Source organism: Schistocerca serialis, unplaced genomic scaffold (assembly GCF_023864345.2).
Source record: "Schistocerca serialis cubense isolate TAMUIC-IGC-003099 unplaced genomic scaffold, iqSchSeri2.2 HiC_scaffold_993, whole genome shotgun sequence".
In the NCBI taxonomy this organism is placed as follows: Eukaryota; Metazoa; Arthropoda; class Insecta; order Orthoptera; family Acrididae; genus Schistocerca; species Schistocerca serialis.
The window spans coordinates 1-7,500 of record NW_026048621.1 but is presented as its reverse complement, the minus strand read 5'-3'; the positions used below and the strand labels follow the sequence as shown (position 1 = coordinate 7,500).

The 7,500-nt window shown below is 53.3% G+C and overlaps 1 non-coding gene across 1 annotated transcript in view; it reads right to left on the bottom strand.

Moving 5' to 3' along the window:
* Positions 1–865, bottom strand: part of LOC126454643 (small subunit ribosomal RNA) — a 1,909-nt gene extending 1,044 nt beyond the window's left edge. Inside the window, exon 1 of the ribosomal RNA XR_007585286.1 lies at positions 1–865. This exon is cut by the window's left edge and continues 1,044 nt beyond it. This is a non-coding gene — a ribosomal RNA (small subunit ribosomal RNA).
* Between the last annotated feature and the right edge of the window lie 6,635 nt (positions 866–7,500).

Here is a 7,500-nt window from a genome sequence, read left to right as displayed (position 1 = left end):
TAAGCACTCTAATTTGTTCAAAGTAAACGTGCCGGCCCACCGAGACACTCAATAAAGAGCACCCTGGTAGGATTTCAACGGGGTCCGCCTCGGGACGCACGAGCACGCACGAGGCGGTCGCACGCCTTCGGCTCGCCCCACCGGCAGGACGTCCCACGATACATGCCAGTTAAACACCGACGGGCGGTGAACCAACAGCGTGGGACACAAATCCAACTACGAGCTTTTTAACCGCAACAACTTTAATATACGCTATTGGAGCTGGAATTACCGCGGCTGCTGGCACCAGACTTGCCCTCCAATAGATACTCGTTAAAGGATTTAAAGTGTACTCATTCCGATTACGGGGCCTCGGATGAGTCCCGTATCGTTATTTTTCGTCACTACCTCCCCGTGCCGGGAGTGGGTAATTTGCGCGCCTGCTGCCTTCCTTGGATGTGGTAGCCGTTTCTCAGGCTCCCTCTCCGGAATCGAACCCTGATTCCCCGTTACCCGTTACAACCATGGTAGGCGCAGAACCTACCATCGACAGTTGATAAGGCAGACATTTGAAAGATGCGTCGCCGGTACGAGGACCGTGCGATCAGCCCAAAGTTATTCAGAGTCACCAAGGCAAACGGACCGGACGAGCCGACCGATTGGTTTTGATCTAATAAAAGCGTCCCTTCCATCTCTGGTCGGGACTCTGTTTGCATGTATTAGCTCTAGAATTACCACAGTTATCCAAGTAACGTGGGTACGATCTAAGGAACCATAACTGATTTAATGAGCCATTCGCGGTTTCACCTTAATGCGGCTTGTACTGAGACATGCATGGCTTAATCTTTGAGACAAGCATATGACTACTGGCAGGATCAACCAGGGAGCTGCGTCAACTAGAGCTGAGCAGCCGGCCGCCCGGGAGTGTGTCCCGGGGGCCCGCGCGAACACGCAAGCGTCCGCTCAATTATTCTGCAAACAGGAGGAGGCTGAGCTCCCCTGCACAACACACCTCGAAACCCTCTCAGGTCCCGGCGGCGCGCAGCGCCGTCCTAAGTACTTGGTCGGGTTCGAGAGAGGCGCAATCGCCCGGAGTTAGGCGAGTAGACGCTTTAGGTGCGACCACCCGTGCTCCCAACTGAGCTTGCCGCTGCCGACAGAGGCCCGGGAGCGTGCTGTCGTGGCATTGCCGGCGGGAGACAACACGCGCCACCTACGGTGACCGGCAGCTCCAACGCCAGCGCCACAGAAGGACAAAAGCCCCACTTGGGTGCCGAAGCGAACTCTCCCAGCACAGCGCACGCGCCAACACGTCCGCACAGCTGCGATACAAACCACCTGCGAGAACCGCTGGGGCGACCGAGCAGCAGACGGCGTCGCGGCGCCGAGCGCCGGGCGGCGGCGCATCCTCAGCGCACACAGTCCTCAATCGGACCAGCACACTGCAGATGGCCACCGCGCTTCGCACCGGGCCCGCGAGGACCTACTTTGGCCGCAAGGCGCCGCGAGCAGGGGGCGCCGGCGCGCAGCTGCGCCGCCTGCCGCGTCCGTCGGCCGGCGCGCCTGCCACTGGCCGCCCCCACCAGCCGGCTGTAGCGCGTGCGCCCACGCACCGCGCTGCCAGCACGCCGGGCGGCCCCCCCTCACCGGCCGGGGACGGTCCCACCCAGCCACCGCCGCGTATCGCCTCACACCCAGATCCCCTTTCGCGTTCGTGGGCATGGTGGGTCCCCTTTCACGTTCGTGGGCATGGTGGGTATCCCTGAAACAACCGGTTAATAGCTCGACCGATCGTCGCCAACACTGATTCACCTCTAGCGAGAACAACCGCACCACAACGGGTTACCTGTTGTTCATTTGCGTAACGTCACCAGCAAACGTAGACGTCCATCGCCATTTGCAACGAGTATTGCATGCCTGTGTCAGGTGTCACAACACACTACGTCTGCCCACATAGACGCAACAACATGTGCACGCCTCGAGAACACGTGGAAGGTAGCCCCCGTACGTATGCGGTGTCCATTGCGCGAACGACTGTCAGCCGGCCTCTGCAGGATGTCGCAGATGTGGAACGCGGTGCAACATGCTATCACGGTGTGTGAGAAGAGACGACTACGTCCGAATACACGCTCCACTACATCAACAGACTGCTCATGCTGATCGCCATCCAGGGCGTCCGTTCCTCCCACACGTCTGAATGGCGTACCACACTGCAATCCAGCTCTTATAGGGAGACGACACGTAGCTGCGTGCACAATATTTGGACTGTATGGTCTGCCGTTGCTAGGCGCAGTCGTCGTACGGTCACACATGTGCCACGATGTATCATTCAGTACATACGGACCAATGTGCAGTACAGTTTGTGGGTTTTGCGTACATCGGCGGACAGGTGACAGGCCGTACCACAACGTAGGCTGAGTACGTCGGCATGCGAAGGGCATTGAACATGCAAACTTCTCAACGACCAGCTTGCGAAGGCAGGGGGGAAGGGGGGGGGGCATGTACGTCCTGCTGCTATCCACATTACAGTGTATAGCAGGAGCATGTGGAAAGTCAGCAACACCTGCAAGGTGTTTAACATGACGCGATACACAGGGGACCGGGCAGTGCGAATAGCGAACTATATTGCGAGGGTTGCGGTTAGGCAACACTACACTAATTTAACGAGTTGCATAACAATTACAGAGCAGGTTCAGCGACAACGTGCGTCAGGTTAAGGCGCAATATAGGTTAGGTTGAGGCACAATATAGGTTAGGTTAAGGCACAACATGGGTTACGTTAAGGCACAAATTGGGTTACGTTAAGGCACAACATGGGTTACGTTAAGGCACAACATGGGTTACGTTAAGGCACAAATTAGGTTACGTTAAGGCACAAATTAGGTTACGTTAAGGCACAAATTAGGTTACGTTAAGGCACAAATTAGGTTACGTTAAGGCACAAATTAGGTTACGTTAAGGCACAAATTAGGTTACGTTAAGGCACAAATTAGGTTACGTTAAGGCACAAATTAGGTTACGTTAAGGCACAAATTAGGTTACGTTAAGGCACAAATTAGGTTACGTTAAGGCACAAATTAGGTTACGTTAAGGCACAAATTAGGTTACGTTAAGGCACAAATTAGGTTACGTTAAGGCACAAATTAGGTTACGTTAAGGCACAAATTAGGTTACGTTAAGGCACAAATTAGGTTACGTTAAGGCACAAATTAGGTTACGTTAAGGCACAAATTAGGTTACGTTAAGGCACAAATTAGGTTACGTTAAGGCACAAATTAGGTTACGTTAAGGCACAAATTAGGTTACGTTAAGGCACAAATTAGGTTACGTTAAGGTACAATATGGGTTAGGTTAAGGTACAATATGGGTTAGGTTAAGGTACAATATGGGTTAGGTTAAGGTACAATATGGGTTAGGTTAAGGTACAATATGGGTTAGGTTAAGGCACAACGTAGGTTAGGTTAAGGCACAACATAGGTTAGGTTAAGGCACAACATAGGTTAGGTTAAGGCACAACATAGGTTAGGTTAAGGCACAACATAGGTTAGGTTAAGGCACAACATAGGTTAGGTTAAGGCACAACATAGGTTAGGTTAAGGCACAACATAGGTTAGGTTAAGGCACAACATAGGTTAGGTTAAGGCACAACATAGGTTAGGTTAAGGCACAACATAGGTTAGGTTAAGGCACAACGTAGGTTAGGTTAAGGCACAACGTAGGTTAGGTTAAGGCACAACGTAGGTTAGGTTAAGGCACAACGTAGGTTAGGTTAAGGCACAACGTAGGTTAGGTTAAGGCACAACGTAGGTTAGGTTAAGGCACAACGTAGGTTAGGTTAAGGCACAACGTAGGTTAGGTTAAGGCACAACGTAGGTTAGGTTAAGGCACAACGTAGGTTAGGTTAAGGCACAACGTAGGTTAGGTTAAGGCACAACGTAGGTTAGGTTAAGGCACAACGTAGGTTAGGTTAAGGCACAACGTAGGTTAGGTTAAGGCACAACGTAGGTTAGGTTAAGGCACAACGTAGGTTAGGTTAAGGCACAACGTAGGTTAGGTTAAGGCACAACGTAGGTTAGGTTAAGGCACAACGTAGGTTAGGTTAAGGCACAACGTAGGTTAGGTTAAGGCACAACGTAGGTTAGGTTAAGGCACAACGTAGGTTAGGTTAAGGCACAACGTAGGTTAGGTTAAGGCACAACGTAGGTTAGGTTAAGGCACAACGTAGGTTAGGTTAAGGCACAACGTAGGTTAGGTTAAGGCACAACGTAGGTTAGGTTAAGGCACAACGTAGGTTAGGTTAAGGCACAACGTAGGTTAGGTTAAGGCACAACATAGGTTAGGTTAAGGCACAACATAGGTTAGGTTAAGGCACAACATAGGTTAGGTTAAGGCACAACATAGGTTAGGTTAAGGCACAACATAGGTTAGGTTAAGGCACAACATAGGTTAGGTTAAGGCACAACGTAGGTTAGGTTAAGGCACAACGTAGGTTAGGTTAAGGCACAACGTAGGTTAGGTTAAGGCACAACGTAGGTTAGGTTAAGGTACAACGTAGGTTAGGTTAAGGTACAACGTAGGTTAGGTTAAGGTACAACGTAGGTTAGGTTAAGGTACAACGTAGGTTAGGTTAAGGTACAACGTAGGTTAGGTTAAGGTACAACGTAGGTTAGGTTAAGGTACAACGTAGGTTAGGTTAAGGTACAACGTAGGTTAGGTTAAGGTACAACGTAGGTTAGGTGAAGGCGCAATGTAGGTTAGGTTAAGGTACGATATACCTTAGGTTAAGGTACAATATCGCTTAGGTTAAGGTACAATATAGCTTAGGTTAAGGTACACGTTGTAGGGAAAGGTGTATTTTGGGGGGGGAGGGGGCGGCAGGTTCGTTGATAGTGATTATCGTAAGTGCATGCCTGCGGGATCATCCGATTTGTCACGTCAGGATGCACTTGTGGCTCATGACAGGCGGCGCTCCGATTCCAAGGTTGTGGCAGATCTGTGTCTTTCATTCCTGCCATTGTTTGTGTACTGTGACAGGAGGCAGTATTTGTGATGTTGGGTGCACCCCTGTGTAGGACATGTGTGGGTGTTCGTGGCTTAGCTGAGCAATGGCGGATGTCGGAAGGGTGGGATATTCTGTTTTCTGGGTGGACCTCCCGGTCTGGTTATGATAGTGTGGATTGTGTAATGTGGCGGAGAGGATGCACCGGATGTTCTTCCATGCTGGTGGTTAGATATTGTGTGTGTGCCTGTTAGAGGCAGAGAGTAGTGTGTGATAGTGTCTGGCTGACGTGTGGTTCTCATTGTGTGCAGAGTCTTTCAGCATGTATAGGGACGGTTGTATATATTATCTGTATTCTGATGGCTCTGCATCTATTACTAATCAGTGCCGTGTATACGGTTACTCTGGTTCCAGTCGAAACTGTTCTATCTCTGTACATTAGTGACACTGCGGCTCCACTATGTTGCCGCCCCTGTCGGCCGTTTCCCCAGTGTGTGGCTAATGATTATCAGCAATCAGTCTATTAGTCAATACCGGTAGTGTGACGACGTGAAATGTCCGGGATGGGGGAAGCTACACGCTTCCCGTGGGTCAGGGCCTAGAAAGACTCTTCCCACGCAGGAGGCTCGGACTGTCATTACTCTTCCGAGAAATATATTTGCCCAGCGTTTTTTGCGACTGCGAGTGCGACGCGTACGAGTACCGACATGGATGGGGCGCTTCCTAGCTGATCGCTCAGCATCGGAGAAATATATTTGCCCAACGTTTTTTGCGACTGCGAGTGCAACGCCCAAGGGTACCGACGTGGATGGGGCGCTTCCTAGCTGATCGCTCGGCATGGGAATCCGTACAGTGAGCAATGCGATCGCGTCTGTAGCTTGTACGTGGTACAGCTCGCAGCTCATGTATAGGGACAGCGGGAATGTCGCATATTGGACATAACTCTTCATGAAACGCAAGTTATAGGTGTGGATTGCACATTACGACTGCGGGAAACTTCCGCCGTTCATCCGCTGGCGTTGCGAGTTTGGCGGTTGGGGTGGGGCACGAGCGGGTGCGGGTGGTGTGATTGCCGGTCCACGACTTCGTGCGGCAGAGGCACTGGCGTTTGGGTGCTGTGGTCGACACAGGCTGCATGCTTTGTGGGTGGCGTCGAAAGATGGGCACTGTGGGCCCATCGATGTCTTAGTCGGCTTGGCGTCCCATAGATGGCGGTATCGTCGTTGCAGGAGCTCATGCTGAGGGAGACCTACAGATGGCGGTATGTTTTGTGGTGCGCTCGACATGGCGGACCTAGTGTTGTCAGATTCGCATAGATGGCGATACTGTTTTGCCAGCATGGTTGGCGTAGTTCCGTCGGATCCCTGTAGATGGAGGTGTCGAATGTTTACTGTGGACAGTCATGTCGTCGGTACGAGGGGGCGCGCGCGAGTGCGTCGTGATACCTCGCCCCTCACCCCTACGGACTTATCACCACCCACACTAGCCGCCCCGGGGACTTGCCAACGACACACCCTATCCCAAGTCTATTTTCTTGCGGAGCATCATGTGTTATTATATTTTATTTCACATCCATAGTGTATAGGGGTATTGTAGTTCACCGTACGGCGGTGGACGCTGTGTTACCACACGCCGGGGGGGACGGCGAAAACGAACCGTCGACCGCCGGGCGCCGCCCGCCGACGCCGCCTCCACGCGTCGCGCCGGCCGGTGGGCCGACATCGACCGTCCGGCACCCATCACGGCACCCATCGCCGGCCGGCAAAGCGATACGCTGTAGCGCGGCAGAACACAACGCGCCCGGCCGGCGCCGCCTCCCCCGCGCGCACGGAGGCGGCACCCATCGCAGCGCCCGCGCCGGCGGCAAGGGGCCCGCCAACCGATACGCCGCCGTCCGCCGCACCCACTGCAGCGCCCTGGGTGCGGCGCGCCCGGCCGGACCGATACGCCAAGAGATGCGACGGACAGAAACAAAGGCACACACGTGCGCCTGTTGACGCCCAGCCCCGGGGGTCTCGTCTCGCGACAAGACGAATCCCCCAAGCTAGGGCTGAGTCTCAACAGATCGCAGCGTGGCAACTGCTCTACCGAGTACAACACCCCGCCCGGTACCTAAGTCGTCTACAGACGATTCCGAGTCCCGACATCGAACTATAGACACCCATGGTCGACCGGTAGGGGCAGGGCGGCGCCGGGAACAGATCCCAGACAGCGCCGCCCGAGTGCCCCGTCCGGCAAACAAGTTGGGCCCGTACGGCGCGGCGCCACGTGGGTCGACCGCGCCTAGTAAAGTCACGTATTTTCGAGCCTTTCGACCCTCGGGACTCCTTAGCGATATCGTTGCCACAATGGCTAGACGGGATTCGGCCTTAGAGGCGTTCAGGCTTAATCCCACGGATGGTAGCTTCGCACCACCGGCCGCTCGGCCGAGTGCGTGAACCAAATGTCCGAACCTGCGGTTCCTCTCGTACTGAGCAGGATTACTATCGCAACGACACAGTCATCAGTAGGGTAAAACTAAC